The sequence below is a fragment of the Ctenopharyngodon idella genome, chromosome 9, assembly GCF_019924925.1.
Source record: "Ctenopharyngodon idella isolate HZGC_01 chromosome 9, HZGC01, whole genome shotgun sequence".
Lineage (NCBI taxonomy): Eukaryota > Metazoa > Chordata > Actinopteri > Cypriniformes > Xenocyprididae > Ctenopharyngodon > Ctenopharyngodon idella.
The window spans coordinates 3703531-3721004 of NC_067228.1; the positions used below are offsets into that span (position 1 = coordinate 3703531).

The 17474-nt window shown below is 35.6% G+C and overlaps 1 protein-coding gene across 1 annotated transcript in view; it reads right to left on the reverse strand.

Annotated features, from left to right (window-relative positions):
- grb14 (growth factor receptor-bound protein 14) overlaps positions 1–16258 on the reverse strand; it is an 85780-nt gene extending 69522 nt beyond the window's left edge. The window contains exon 1 of the transcript XR_007931567.1: positions 16108–16258. The gene's annotated coding sequence lies outside the window, so the exon portion shown is untranslated. The remainder of the gene's footprint in view (positions 1–16107) is intronic.
- Between the last annotated feature and the right edge of the window lie 1216 nt (positions 16259–17474).

Genomic DNA, 17474 nt, shown 5'->3' on the forward strand with positions numbered 1-17474 from the left:
CATAAACTTTGCATCACAAATAAAGAAATTTGCAAAACAAATTGGAATACGGTGAAAAGAAAGATGCACCGTTATGTCTCTCAACTTTTCAGCTTCCTAACTTCTTATGGGCCAGATTTGCTAACAACTTGCACCAGCATAAACCCTCTTTGGGAGTTAAAAACTACTGTCAGGATTTACTAAAGATACACAGTGAGAAATTAGCAATGAAAAGGTGGGCAGTAATTTTTGTGCTTGACCTTATTGCATATGCATTTGTAGGAGTTTCCCTGTCACATGCAAAATTTATGGGCGGAGAGAATTTAAATGAATCATGCAACATGATTTACTAAGGTTTGCAGTAGTTCATTTAGTGGTATTTGTGCCATTAAATCCAAAATGCAGCATTAAATCTCAAATATGGCTTATTACTTGAAACATGTAAATAGTAGCAACTTTACAAGTCCGCTCACTCTAACATTAGCCTAGATAAATGTGTGCGATTATTTGGCACATATCCAAGTGTTTGTGTGGAGATCACTCTTACTGCATGATGTGGATGCGCCGGTGCGATCACTTGCATTTAACTTGAAATACTCCATCATTTTTTGTCATACAGATAAGAATAATCCTACATTCGAAACTGTAAATGCTTTTATTTCTGTAAACTCATAATAAAAACAAAATGTTGTGTTTTTGTAAAATAATGAAAACAAACAGGATGCGCTTTCTGCCATCTCGGTCTCAAGTGAACTTGAGTGCGTCACGAAAATCAACCAAAACTCAGCATATACTTGCCTCACAGACACGAGAAATATATCTTTAGAAAGCTTGAAATGTCTATTTTTAAATTAATTGATTTAAATCTAAAACAAACATTCTCAGATTATGTAATAATGAAACGAGCATATGGGCGCATCCACTACTGCGGAGATGACGAGTCACCATCGTCGACTTCATCACTGCAGCCGAAAACACACAAAACACTAGTTTATCAATAAATTATTAAAATGTTCAGACAGTCTCCTTCTGTTTTTTTCCCGCCACATTCATAATCATTAAGTTTTCCGTGTGCTGCTGCAAGCTTTATGTGAGCGCTGATTAGGCTATGTATTAACCAATATATAGGTGATCATATAAATTATGATTTATATGGTTTATTAATATAAATGCACGATTAGTCGACTAATCGCTTAAATGAACGACTACTAGTCGACTAGAAAAATCTTTAGTCGAGGGCAGCCCTAAGTATTTTCATACATACTATAATACTTGAATACTTGACTACTAAAATGATCGTGCTAGTTCATGCTGGTTTGGTGTTGGTCAAGCTGTTTACCAATCTTTAAACTGAAGCTGTTTGAGCAACACAGTCTTTCTGGTTAAGATAGTTAAGATGCTTAAGTGTTCATTTGAAAATTTTGTCATCATTTTGTCATCATTCCAAACCATTATGACTTTGCAGAACATGAAAGAAAATGCTTTTTGAACAACACTGGAGTCTCATTGTGCTGCTGGGAACTCTTATTGAAATGAATGACATCCTGATTTGTTGCTTTAGATTAAATCCACTTTACAAATACAATACAACCAGCCCAGAAAGGTGAAAGTAGATAAGAAAGATAACAAATCTGAAAAGATCTGCTATCAGATGCGATAATGACATGCTCTCTTGTCATGTGTCAACATCTGTCTTCATTATCAATTTACCTTTCAGATCAAGTATTAATGTGCTGCTCTTCGGTCAAAGTCCCTCCTCACGGGGTTTCACAGCAGGATGAAATTAACACAAAATTTAGCACTCTAAATTATTCGTACTAGTCATGTTTATAGCACTGCTCCCAGGGAAAGCATTTTGGAGGACTATTATGATAAAGTTTTAAACTTCAGTGCTTTTTCCACATTTGCTGTACTGACTTTGTCCACCCACACAAGTGCCAAACTGCTCTGAGGTGATTATCCCTGGATATACTTCACAAATGATGGATCCACTGATTCCGATACTGGCATCATTATTGGGTCTGATACTGCGCTCTTGTATTCGTTCGTTTGTTGCATAAACATTGCATCACAAAATAAAGAGGAAAAATATGTTCTTATGTATGTAAAACTAATTGGAACACTGTGTTTTTCAACTTTTTCGACTTCAAACACTTTTAACTGGATACTAAGTTAGTGTAATGCACTGCAAAACACTAGTTGGTTTAATGCATTGGTTACTGCATGTGCTCTGACACAATGAACTATGATGCACATATTAAAACCTCGAATTGGCCTTATCGAATAGACATAGGGAATGGGAAATTGTTGAGCTATTGTATGGTAGTCATATGGTGATTCAGGTTTAAATCTGGCTTGTGACTATTTCCTGCCATCTCTTCCTCCATCATCATCTGTCTATCTAACAAGGCAAAAAGGCCATAGAAAAGTACAACATGCAACCAAAATTGAAGTTAAAATTGTAAGGACTGGGTCTAAATTAATTATCCAACATGAGCTACTGCCGTCTCAGAGAACTGAACAGTCTAACCTGACATGATAAATCATTATTTTTCCTTGTTAAGACTTGAATGAAAAATGGCCTGTCTTAGTCATGATACTGATACTGTACAAAGATTAGGACAAATTAAATTTAATGGTAAATTAGCATATTAGAACGATTTCTGAAGGATCGTGTGACACTGAAGACTGGAGTAATGATGCTGAAAATTCAGCTTTGATCACAGGAATAAATTACATTTTAAAATATGTCAAAATAGAAAAGTTATTTTAAATAAAGTCAGAATTGCGAGATATACTCGCAATTTAGACTTTTTTTCTTGCAATTCCGAGTTTATATTTCGCAATTCTGACTTTATTTCTCGCAATTATGAGTTTATATTTCGCAATTCTGACTTTATTTCTCGCAATTATGAGTTTATATCTCGCAATTATGACTATTTCTCGCAATTATGAGTTTATATCTCACAATTCTGACTTTATTTCTCGCAATTATGAGTTTATATCTCGCAATTCCGACATAATATCTCACAATTCTGACTTTATTTCTCGCAATTATGACTTTTTCTCGCAATTATGAGTTTATATCTTGCAATTATGACTATTTCTCGCAATTATGAGTTTATATCTCGCAATTATGACTTTTTCTCGCAATTACGAGTTAATATCTCACAATTATGACTTTTTCTCGCAATTACGAGTTAATATCTCGCAATTATGACTATTTCTCGCAATTATGAGTTTATTTCTTGCAATTATGACTTTATATCTCGCAATTATGACTATTTCTGGCAATTCTGAGTTAATATCTCACAATTATGACTTTTTCTCGCAATTACGAGTTAATATCTCGCAATTATGACTATTTCTCGCAATTATGAGTTTATTTCTTGCAATTATGACTTTATATCTCGCAATTATGACTATTTCTGGCAATTACGAGTTAATATCTCACAATTATGACTTTTTCTCGCAATTACGAGTTAATATCTCACAATTATGACTATTTCTCACAATTATGAGTTTATTTCTCGCAATTATGACTTTATTTCTCGCAATAATGACTTTATAACTCACAATTCTGACTTTATAACGCACAATTGTGAGTTTATATCACACAGATGAGTTTATATCACGAGATGTAAACTCACAATTGCGAGGAAAAAAAGGTCAGAATTGTGAGATAAAAAGTCACAATTAACTTTTTATTTTCAATTAGCGGTGTAAACAAGCTTCCATACAAAAGAGACCTCTTTCAAAAACATTAAAAAAAATCTTCCTGACTCCAAATATATATATTAATATATAATAAATATATAAATCTCAAAATCAAAATGACCAAAAAATGCACATCTCTAGTGACTTGTATTTCTCTTGTTTTTCATCTTTGCAAACACAACAATGCTGCTTACATGAGCCTCATCACTGAATGTTCGACTGGATCTAAGACAAGGACACCCGAGGACCGGGCAGCATGGCGGTCCCAAAATAGGTGCTGGGCTAAAACACATTCTTCTGTTATCAGTCAATGCAAACGCCTTCTAATTACATTAGCAGGACATGAGAGGCACAGCTATTTCAGTTCAGCCCGGACACTCTTGTGTGCAGCCCAACACGACAACAACAGCCACAGGACAATACACACCCACAGAAGGGTCTCGGCTACAGTAAGTGGGCTCAGAAAGCTGATGATGAGAATGAAAGATGAGGAGAAAGCGACAGCGACATGCTGAATGAAGCGTGTGCTTATAGATAACCATATAAGTGCATCCGCACAGATCATCTTACCTTTCCATATCTCAGCGGCTGTGTAAACAAATCTCTCCGCAGCGCTCACGGCCAATCTTCCCTGTCATTTTTGTTCTACTTTTATGTATTGACTGGTGTTCGCTGTACCATTTTTTACTAAGACATTCTGTAAAAAGTATACCAAAAACATTTTCAATTGTTAATTTTTTCCATTTTTATTAAATGAAGCTATTGATCACGTTTATATTAAACACATATAGAGAAGCAAATATAAATACAGATGCAGAAAAGTATCATTGCATGGGAACTCCAAGGGTTTTTTGAGTTGATGAAAAGCTAATAATTAAATAAATATTAAATAAAATGTAAATTAAAATGAATACATAATTTAAAAAATTCTAAATAAAACACTTACTAAAAGATAAAATATTTTATTTGTTTACCCGCATGTCATGTGACCATTAACTGAGAACTGTGATCATGCAAATGTGTTGTTAAATGATTTAAATATTACATTTAAATCTCAGCGGGGGCTTCAGGGGAATAATTTAGGTCAAAGAGGTTTGACTGACAAAAAGTTTGGGAAACCCTGCATTAGATTTCAAAATATCAAAACAAGTTAAAACAAGACTGCAAAACATTAAACTGAAACACTAACAGGTTTTAACTAAATCCTAAAAGATTTGTTAGTTTGAAATGATAAAACAACCAGGGTTGCCAGTTCAGCATAACAAAAGTAGCCCAATGATCAAAAGCCACCCAAAAATGAAAATTCTGTCATTAATTATTCACCCTCATGTTGTTCCACACCCGTAAGACTTTTGTTCATCTTCGAAACACAAATGAATATCTTTTTGATGAAATCTGAAAGCTTTCTCTCCCTCCATTGACAGCCTACGTAACTACCACATTCAAGCCCCAGAAAGCTAGTAAAGACATCATTAAAGTAATCCATGTGACTCCAGTGGTTTAATCTCAATTTTTTGAAGCAACACGAGTGCTTTGTTTGCGCAAACATAACAATTTACCACTTTACAAAATATTGTTTTTTATACAAGAGCACCACGACGCATGTGTGTTGTGTTGATGTGAGAACAGACATTGTTGCGTGAATGCGCGTTGAAGATTAATATTTTGTAAATATTGTGGTAAACTATGTTTTATTTGCACAAACAGCACTCATGCGCTTCATAAAATTGAGGTTAAATCACTGGAGTCACATGGATTACTTTAATGATGTCTTTACTACCTTTCTGAGGCCTGAAAGTGGTAGTTGTGTAGACTGTCAATGGAGGGACAGAAAGCTCTCCGATTTCATTAAAAAGATCTTCATTTGTGTTCCAAAGATTAACGAAAGTCTTACGGGTGTGGAACGACATGAGGGTGAGTAAATAATGACAGAATTTAAATTTTTTCATTTCTCTATATAGTGGACTTCACTGGGGTTCAACGGGTTGAAGGTACCTTTTTTTGTAGAGGGCGTTTGACTTAGTCTTTGCACATTCGCTTTGTAGACACTGGATCAATACTTCCACCTACGTCACGCGTGACCTTTCTAACATGATTGCGTAATTCGTGACTCACCGCAGAGCAGTGCAAGATGAGTATTTGTGGTTAAAAAGTATATACACTTTTATTTATTTTTTTAGAAAATGCCCAATCGTTTCTCTAGATAAGACTCTTATTCCTCGTCTGGGATCGTGTAGAGCTCTTTGAAGCTGCACTAAAACTGACATTTGGACCTTCAACCCGTTGAACCCCGGTGAAGTCCACTATATGGAGAAAAATCCTGGAATGTTTTCCTCAAAAACCTTAATTTCTTTTCAACTGAATAAAGAAAGACATAAACATCTTGGATGACATGGGGGTGGTGAAATTTTAATTCTGAAGTGAACTAATCCTTTAAATGCAACACAAATCACTTAGGATTCATTTTCCTTTATTTAACCAAGTTAAAACCTCATTGAGATTTAAAAACAAACAAGAGTTACCTGGCCAAGAAGGCAGCAACAAGCAACATAAAAACCAGATAAAGCATCTGCCGAATACACAAACCTAAATAAGGTCAATTTTAAGCTGATGTAACTCAAACATTGCCATAAAGGTTAGAAATCATCTGCATGGTTTCAGACTCTCCCTCAATTTTCCTCCTGAGGGTTTAATTCAGTGTTCATTTGCTGTCTTTCTTGTAATGATTAATGCTGAGAGGAGATGTCAGGAGTTAGATCAGCAACAAACAAAAAGCTTCTGCTGCTGGTTTTCCCTGTCACGACCCATCATCAGTCACAGAGTGACGTCACGAGTCTGTGACAAAGACAGTCAGAGCACAAACGTGACTCCATAAGCAGGATATCTGCGGTCTGTTTCCCGGTTGTGCGTTTGCTGTGGGTGTGAAACACAAGGCCACTGCTAACTCAAACAATCTGTCTTCACATAAGCCTCTATATATGTCAGGTTACATATTAACATTCAAACAGGCACGCTGATTTCTCCATTGAAATTTAACTTCGGATTCAACCTTGATTTAGCGGTCAGTTGGTTACGCAGTGAAACTCATAAGAAAAAACATCACACATCTCCTTCATTGAAAAACAGAAACTGCAGACATTAAAACTTTTGAACTGCATTGTGAATTTTTGACAGAAATAGTGTGATTATTTTAGTATACAGTTCTGAATTCAGACATCAAAATGAACATTTCTCACCCAATTCACCAAGACCAAATGACCTGATCTACAGCATGTTATACACAGTAATTTAATAATTTCATACTTTTACTGTACGTCAATTATTGTCTAATTTGCCTCTATTTTTATTTATTACAAGGAACTGTCAGGACAAAGTTGATCCTTAAATTAAACTTAACTGAGTAATGAAATTTCCTGTGGGTAGACATTAGCGTCCTGTTTATCAGACGGCCGCAGTGTCAGAGGTTGGAGCAGAAATACGACCTTTAGTTAGCATCACTAGTGTCATCTGCAGTAATTATCAGATTAACGAGATCCCACAGGGAAGCGCAAACATCATCTCTGCTTACAGCTAAGCATTCACGCATCTGTGCTGTAAAGGACGGACAGAAACGGTTATTCTTAGACCGGCACGTACGAGCATATATTGAACATTTGGTACACACTTTAGTCGTTCGACCTTGAAATTACCACTGAAGTCCATGATAGCTCCAGCAGGGCTTCAAATCCCATAAACATACATTGAAAGAGGGACTTGGGAATGGGGTGTTTTAGACATCTAGTTCACTGGAATCATAATTACATAAGTTGGTTCGTTTGGCCAGAGGAGAAATGAGCCTGGTTTCTCCCAAGGTTTTTTTTTCTTTCATTTTTGTCAGCAATGAAGTTTGGGTTCCTTGCCACTGTCGCCTTTTTATGGAAGCTTGTTTCCGCCACTAAATAAAAAAATAAAAAAGGTAATGACTGTTTTTCTCAGAATTGCTGATTTAAACTCACAATTGCAAGTTCTAAAGTCAGAATTGTGAGATATAAATTCGCAGTTGCATCTTATAAAGTCAGATTTGCTCGCAATTCTGAGAAAAAAAACGTCAGAATTGTGAGTTTACGTCTTTTTTCCCTCACAATTGGACATTTTAACATACAATTGCGAGTTTACAACTTGCAATTCTGACTTTATATCTCGCAATTCTGACATTATCATGCAATTCTGACTTTATAACTCACAATTCTGACATTATCACGCAATTCTGACTTTATAATTCTGACTTTATATCTCGCAACTCTGACTTTATATCTCACAATTCTGACTTTATAATTATGACTTTATATCTCGCAATTCTGACTTTATAACTCACAATTCTGACTTTATATCACGCAATTCTGACTTTATAACTTGCAATTGTGTTTACATCTTTTTTCCCTCACAATTGGACATTGTAACACAATTACAAGTTTATAGATCTCACAATTCTGACTTTATAAGACGCAATTGTCAAGAAAAAAATTGAGAATTGTGAGATTAAAAGTCACAATTACCTTTTCTATTTTTTTATTTCATGGTGGAAACAAGCTTCCGTACCTTTTGGCTTGCTTAGTTGGGGACACTTCATTATCAATAATATTATTGATTTGACATCCTAAATCAATATTTAATATATAGCAAATCTCAACTTTGTGATTATTTTTATCGTTACAAAAAAGTAAAGTGCATTATTGCACAGCAATAAAAATTTAGATATTATATTGCATATATGCTCACATAAAGCGATACTATATAGCAAATCTTGACTGCGTGATTGTTTTACTTCATGCAAAATGTAACTATATTATCACCCAGCTAAAATAAGATGATCTTATTTTGTCTGTTCAGATGTCAATTAAAACTGTCAGAAAATTTGCTGTCCTATTTTAAATATCCATCTATAAATGTATTTAAAATGAATGTAATTTATTTATATAATTAATGCATTAATTTTATATCTATGGCTGGCTGCAAAGGATGTTTTGACATATGAACAGTGTTTCCAATTTAGGCATTTTGTCACATTGACTTCACAGCCCCTTTTGAGACTTTTTTCAAAAGTTTAGGGACAAATCTAGCAACTTCTTGGACAAACCTTATCTAGATTCTTATTTTGCCCACTGATCTACAGTATCTCACAGAAGTGAGTACACCCCTCACATTTTTGTATATATTTTATTATATCTTTTCATGTGACAACACTGAAGAAATGACACTTTGCTACAATGTAAAGTAGTGAGTGTACAGCTTGTATAACAGTGCAAGTTTGCTGTCCCCTCAAAATAACTCAACACACAGACATTAATGTCTAAACCGCTGGCCACAAAGGTGAGTACACCCCTAAGTGAAAATGTCCAAATTGGGCCCAATTAGCCATTTTCTCTCTCTGGTGTCATGTGACTCATTAGTGTTACAAGGTCTCAGGTGTGAATGGGGAGCAGGTGTGTTAAATTTGGTGTTATCACTCTCACTCTCTCATACTGGTCACTGGAAGTTCAACATGGCACCTCATGGCAAAGAACTCTCTTGAGGATCTGAAAAAAAAAAATTGTTGCTCTACATAAAGATGGCGTAGGCTACAAGAAGATTGGCAAGGCCCTGAAACTGAGCTGCAGCACGGTGGCCAAGACCATACAGCGGTTTAACAGGACAGGTTCCACTCAGAACAGGCCTCGCCATGGTCGACCAAAGAAGTTGAGTGCACATGCTCAGCGTCATATCCAGAGGTTGTGTTTGGGAAATAGACATATGAGTGCTGCCAGCATTGCTGCAGAGGTTGAAGGGGTGGGGGGTCAGCCTGTCAGTGCTCAGACCATACGCCGCACACTGCATCAAATTGGTCTGCATGGCTGTCATCCCAGAAGGAAGCTTCTTCTAAAGATGATGCACAAGAAAGCCCGCAAACAGTTTGCTGAAGACAAGCAGGCTAAGGACATGGATTACTGGAACCATGTCCTGTGGTCTGATGAGACCAAGATAAACTTATTTGGTTCAGATGGTGTCAAGCGTGTGTGGCGGCAACCAGGTGAGGAGTACAAAGACAAGTGTGTCTTGCCTACAGTCAAGCATGGTGGTGGGAGTGTCATGGTCTGGGGCTGCATGAGTGCTGCCGGCACTGGGGAGCTACAGTTCATTGAGGGAACCATGAAGCAGAAGCAGAGCATAATCCCCTCCCTTCGAAGACTGGACCGCAGGGCAGTATTCCAACATGATAACGACCCCAAACACACTTCCAAGACGACCACTGCCTTGCTAAAGAAGCTGAGGGTACCTAAACCCTATTGAGCATCTGTGGGGCATCCTCAAACGGAAGGTGGAGGAGTGCAAGGTCTCTAACATCCACCAGCTCCGTCATGGAGGAGTGAAAGAGGACTCCAGTGGCAACCTGTGAAGCTCTGGTGAACTCCATGCCCAAGAGGGTTAAGGCAGACTGGAAAATAATGGTGGCCACACAAAATATTGACACTTTGGGCCCAATTTGGACATTTTCACTTAGGGGTGTACTCACTTTTGTGGCCAGCGGTTTAGACATTAATGGCTGTGTGTTGAGTTATTTTGAGGGGACAGCAAATTTACACTGTTATACAAGCTGTACACTCACTACTTTACATTGTAGCAAAGTGTCATTTCTTCAGTGTTGTCACATGAAAAGATATAATAAAATATTTACAAAAATGTGAGGGGTGTACTCAGTTCTGTGAGATACTGTATATTCATATTTATAAAGATCAAAGAATTTGCCATTATGATTTCATCTAGTGACATTTAGCTACCAGTTTTATCTACTTTCAATTGAAAGCAGTTGGCAACACTGCATATGAATGGGGTCCAACACTTCCAAAAAAAAAAAAAAAAAAAGGGTTGAGAAGCAGAGGTGTACAGTATGTTGAAGTGAGCAGTCAATCTCATACTGCTGTTGAATTTCCTGGGACAAAAACAGGTTTCTGGAATGCTGCTGTTCTGTCCCACTCAAATAACTGCCACTGTAAATCACTGACACATTCGTTAAAGAACCTGTCCCAGCATGCATACTTCACATGTTTCACATCACCTCCATACAATCTTTAATTGCAGTTTTTTTTTTTTTTCAGTTTTGCTTTGCAGAATCAGCAAAAGCAGTGAAAACTTGTGGACTAAAAGATCATAAATATGCTGTTAAATGTGTGATATAGCTAAAACAACATTACACGTTACAAAATTTCCACTACAGTTCTATTTAATTTGCGGAATTTTATTCAGTTTTTTTTATGACAATAAGATGGAATTTTAGGGATATTTTTAAAGCCAACATGAAACTATATTAAATGCACTTTCCTGCTCAAATATATAAGTAAATAAATAAAATCAGCTCCATATCTTGCTCTGCTCCGAAACGCCCTTGCTTTTAAGATGACATCTTGAATCACTCTGAAATACATGAGATTACAGCAGCAAAATATGAAAAAAAAAAAGCTTCACAATGACTTTGCTTTACAGCCATGGCAACAAAATACTTGTGTGTGCTGCTGTGTTATGCACTGCGGTCAATCCACAGCACTATCTCTCAACAAATACATGCAGCATGTGGACTTATATATGCAAGGGTAAATATGAATGCAATCTAAATACTGCTTCCTTTTGTCTGAATTCCTTGCTAATCTTTGTAATGGCAGATTGATAAGACAGTCTGTTTAATAAAGCAGGTTACATAACCCTCAACAACTCCATTCTGTAAAGTTATATCATTCAATCATGAACTCTTTTATCAGGAGATAATCAGCAGGCCTTTGAATACTAAGAATGTAACCATCTAAAATATTCAACCCATGAAATATTGATAGGAAGACTTTAGATTGCTGCTCCGACTGTAATCGCTCACAAGACAGGGAAAAGATCTCTTTATTTTCTCATAGACAGCCATGAGATTCAACAAAGAGCAAACTGAGAATTTAGACTTTAGAGATTTCAGAAGAAAAGCTTTAAAAGAGAGCAATAGAATGCAACAGTTGGGTTCCGGAAGTAAAAACTCCTTTCAGTTTTTCCATAGGGAATATATATATATATATATATAAATATACACAATCAGGCATTATGAGCAGTGACAGGTGAAGTGAATAACACTGATTATCTCTTCATCACGGCACCTGTTAGTGGGTGGGATATATTAGGAAGCAAGTGAACATTTTGTCCTCAAAGTTGATGTGTTAGAAGCAGGAAAAATGGCAAGCGTAAGGATTTGAGAGAGTTTGACAAGGACCAAATTGTGATGGTTAGACGACTGGGTCAGCGCATCTCCAAAACTGCAGCTCTTGTGGGGTGTTCCCGGTCTGCAGTGGTCAGTTATCTATCAAAAGTGCTCCAAGGAAGGAACAGTGGTGAACCGGCGACAGGGTCATGGGCGGCCAAGGCTTATTGATGCACGTGGGGAGCGAAGGCTGGCCCGTGTGGTCCGATCCAACAGACGAGCTACTGTAGCTCAAATTGCTCAAGAAGTTAATGCTGGTTCTGATAGAAAGGTGTCAGAATACACAGTGCATCACAGTTTGTTGCGTATGGAGCTGCATAGCTGCAGACCAGTCAGGGTGCCCATACTGACCCCTGTCCACCGCCGAAAGAGCCAACAGTGGGCACGTGAGCATCAGAACTGGACCACGGAGCAATGGAAGAAGGTGGCCTGGTCTGATGAATCACGTTTTCTTTTACATCACGTGGATGGCCGGGTGCGTGTGCATCGCTTACCTGGGGATCACATGGCACCAGGACGCACTATGGGAAGAAGGCAAGCCGGCGGAGGCAGTGTGATGCTTTGGGCAATGTTCTGCTGGGAAACCTTGGGTCCTGCCATCCATGTGGATGTTACTTTGACACGTACCACCTACCTAAGCATTGTTGCAGACCATGTACACCCTTTCATGGAAACGGTATTCCCTGGTGGCTGTGGCCTCTTTCAGCAGGATAATGTGCCCTGCTACAAAGCAAAAATGGTTCAGGAATGGTTTGAGGAGCACAACAACGAGTTTGAGGTGTTGACTTGGCCTCCAAATTCCCCAGATCTCAATCCAATCGAGCATCTGTGGGATGTGCTGAACAAACAAGTCCGATCCATGGAGGCTCCACCTCACAACTTACAGGACTTAAAGGATCTGCTGCTAACATCTTGGTGCAGATACCACAGCACACCTTCAGGGGTCTAGAGGAGTCCATGCCTCGACGGGTCAGGGCTGTTTTGGCAGCAAAAGGGGGACCAACACAATATTAGGAAGGTGGTCATAATGTTATGCCTGATCGGTGTAACTTAGAGTCAACATGAAATCAAAACTGACCTTATTTACTTGCTAAAATTGCTCACATTGGCTTTAACAAATAATATCCAAACCAAAGTAAAGAAAATAATTATAATTCATCTCATGAATTCACTCAATTTCGATTTATCTTCATGAAAGCTCATGAGTTCGTTTAACTGTTTTATTGTTATGATTATGACACTATCCATCTTTAAAAACTGTGTCTTTCATTATTTTTTTCTATATAAGGCTATAGAAACACACTGTATAACAGGAATGACCCGTTTCATGTTCCTAATCCCACTGGAGTGACGGCTCATTGGCAGTCAAAAGACCAAAAAAAGCCTGATTCTGTTTCCAAAATATTTCTCGGCCTGATTTGTTTTTTATAGTCCTGAAATGCACAGCACATTTAAGTGATGTAAAAGTTCTTTGTGTAAAGCGACGCTCTGTGAAACCAGTTGCCTGTGTAAATGCTTTGCAGGGAACCGGTTGAGGAGTGACTATCACATGCTCTTTTCATTTAAGCGCATAAACCAGGGCCACACAAAAGACTCGCAGGACATACAAGAGCAGATAATTATAGCCTGTAGCACAATCCCAGACACCCACCCTCGGCCGACTGCGCTCCATCACTACAATCACTGCATTCACAAACACTGTCCTCTCTAATGTGGCATTAACATGCAATCTTGTTACTAACACACACTTTGTTGGTCTGGCTGGGCGGTGCGGAGCCACGCAGACTGATGGTGAAGGGAGGAGAATGAAACTGAGTCCCTGCGGTTACTGTTACAGATACATACGTACATAACGTGAACCTCTTGATCAAAGAGAAATATAATCGCTATTATTTCTTCATCAACAGCGCATAAAAAAAAATTAACAAATCAATAAAGAATTATTATTATTTATTATTATCATCATCATCATAATCATTATGTTTCTTTATTGACTTAATTTTTATAATTAAAATAATAATTATTACATTTCTTTATTGATTTATTTTTATAATTTAAACAAAAATAATTATAAAAAATATAACTATTTTATATATTTCTTTATAGATTTGTTTATTTTTATAAGTTACATAATAATAATAATAATGATTATTATTATTATAATATTTCGTTATTGATTTGTTTAATCAATTATTATTAAAAAATATTATTGTTATTATTATTATTTTATTATGGACTTGTTTAATTTTATAATTTAAAAATATTATTATTATTATTATTATTATATTTATTTATTGATTTGTTTATTTTTATAAGTTAAATAATAATAATTTTTATTATTATTATTATTATATTCCATTAATAATTTGTTTCATCAATCATTATTAAATAATAATAATAATAATTATTATTATTATTATATTTCATTATTGATTTGTTTAATTTTATAATTAAAAATATTTTTATTATGCATTTCTTTATTGATTTATTTTTTATAAGTTTATTAATAATAATAATAATAATAATAATAATGTTATTATTATATTTCATGATTGATTTTTTCATCAATTATTATTAAATAATAAAAATATTAATTATACTTCATGATTGATTTAATTTTGAAATTTAAAAAAATATTATTATTATATCTTTATTAATTTGTTATTTTTTTATAGGTTATTTATAATTCATTATTATTATATTTCTTTATTGATTTGTTTCATCAATTATTAATCAATTATTATTATTATTATATTTCATTATTGATTTGCTTAATTTTATAATTAAAAAATATTATTATTTAAACTATAAAACAAATCATTAAATATATTACTACTGCAATAATACTGTTTTGCTCTAAAATAAAATGAATTATTATAATTTATTATACATTTTTCCACTGAATTCTGTCCTTTTGAAGCATGTGTCTGCTTGCGTGACTCTAGCATGCGCAAGTAGCATTTAATAAACTTACTCTCAGCTAGTAATAAAGTATGTTCTGTAAATATGCATGTGTGTAGTATGTAATTTTTTATTAAATGTAATATAATCTGGAGGTACTAGGCTACATCTAACACCGGAAGGGTCATCATGTGACCTACAGTGCTGTTCCAAACCATTTATGAACACGGTGGCTGAATTCAGAATAGATTCAAAAGATCTGAATCACAGAAAATAGATTAAAATCTCCACAATTACACTGAATCAGATCCGCCCTCAGCGCTTTAAGAACACGCCCTCTCTCCAAAACCACACCCTCCAAAGACATGTCAGCCAATCCGATTTCAGCAAAGCCGAACTCATAAAATGATTGATTGGCAGAAGGACAAAAAGTCTCTAAAACTCTTTTTAGCAGTCTACTAGTGCTGTCACAGAAACAGATGAGATATTCATGTATTTATTTATTTATTATTATTATTATTAGGCCTATTATTTTAAATAGCATGTTAAAAATGCCCGTTATGACTGATAGATATCACATATTTCTGTGATATCATGCACGCTATTTATATAAATAAATAACCTTTGACACTCTCATGCTGCTTTACAACACTGCTATTTCAGTCAAGATATGCGAATCTATAGGCCTACTTCACAAACTGTTATGAATTTTGACTAAGGTTAAGGTTAATGTTAAAATTTGTTTTGAATACATCACACCAACTCAAAAAGAGTGTTAAATGTTCTGTTTGAGGGCAGCAACAACTTTAAAACCAAAACAAAGAGCTGATTAAAATATTTGTCGTGTGAGTGGTCAGTCAGACGAGATTAAACCGTCACCTGCGCTTCTCTGTCTGACCAGTAGGTGGCGGTAGCTTCAGTTTTCCACTTTTACCTCAGATCAGTTTATCTTCTAATAAAACTCCAAGCTGTTAAATAACACCCCGTAAATGTGCAGCTTACATTAAAAATAAATATGTAACTAAATATCATATTGCTATAAATGTAAATAGGCACAGTAAATGGCAGAAATTGTGGTAATGACTGACAGAATTCCTTAATTGATCCGACTTAGTTAACATGAAACGGGAAAATCTTGAAATAACTCCTGTCCTGCATAATAGTTACCACCAGTTTGTTTATAAAACAAAAGCATGACACATAAACGCATATATCTCATTACACCAAATCATGGAGTCATTAAAGTAATGTTAAATGACACTTACGAGTCTCTTCTCGTCCAGAACAGCAGCTGTGCGCGCGAGTACTTGTTTTGCTGACATGTGCATATTTTAAATAGTACAGTACAGTACACTATGTTACTGTACCGTGTTAACGAGTGTCCCTGCCAACCCTAAGATCCGTCAGACCGCACTTTAGTGTCGCATTTGAAGGCGTTGTGGTCATGTGATATGTTATATGGCTCTGTACCTGCTTCTGCTCGGCGCTCCCGCTCTCACCACCATCGCTGCCGGTAACCGTCTGAGTGCACGCGCCGCGCTCCTGCAGCTCAAAACGCGACGTCACGATACTGAGCTGAGAGGAGAAACACACACACACACACACACACACACACACACGCGCGCGCGCGACGCTGCGCGAGGATGCGATCTGATGTGCGCGTATGAAGAGAGGAAGAGAAAGAAAAAAGAATTACAATATAGCAAGAAAGAAAGGGGAAAATAAAAAAAATAAATAAATAAAAAATTAAAATAAAGCAAGACAGAGAAAAGAGATGAAAATGTGAAAAAAAGAAAGTTGAAGAAAAGGCAAGTGAGATTAAGAAAAAGAAAGAAAAAGAAACAAAAATGTACATGCACATAAAAGAACGAAAGATGAAGAAAACGTAAGAAAAGAAAATGAAAAAATTGCAAGACAAAAAATGCAGGATAAAGAAAATGAAAGAAAGATTAAAAAAGCAAGAAATAAAAGAAAAAAATTAACATGCAATTAAAAGAATGACAGAAAGATGAAGATAATGGAAGAAAAGAAAAAAGACATGAGAAAAAGGGTAGAAAATGCATGAAAGAGGAAAAATGTGAGGAAAAAATAAGATGATGATAAAGAAAGTGCAAGAAAAAAAGATGAAAAACTGGTTAGGTCCAATGTGAAGGTGTGAAAAAAGAAAGAAAGATGAAGAAAATATATATTAAAAAAGAACATGTAGATCTATGAACCAAATAAAAAGAAAGAAAGAAAGAAAATCAAGATGAAGAAAACTGAAAGCTGAAGAAAATGCAAGAAAGATTTAAAAAGAACATGCAGCTAAAAGAATGAAAGATGAAGAAAATGGAAGAAAAGAAAAAAAATAAGACACCACAAAAAAAAGAAAAAAAATTGAGGAAAAAAACAAGAAAGAAAAAGATAAAGATGAACATGCAAATAAAATAATGAAAGATGAAGAAAATGTCAGAAAAGAAAGATAAACTGCAAATAAAAAAATGGTTAGGTCCAATCTGCAGGTCTAAGAAAGAAAAATGAAGAAAATAAAAAAAGAATAATGTCTCTGGTGAAGTTTCAGCTCAAAATACCCCACAGATCATTTATTATAGCTTGTCAAATTTGCCCCTATTTGGGTGTGAGCAAAAACACA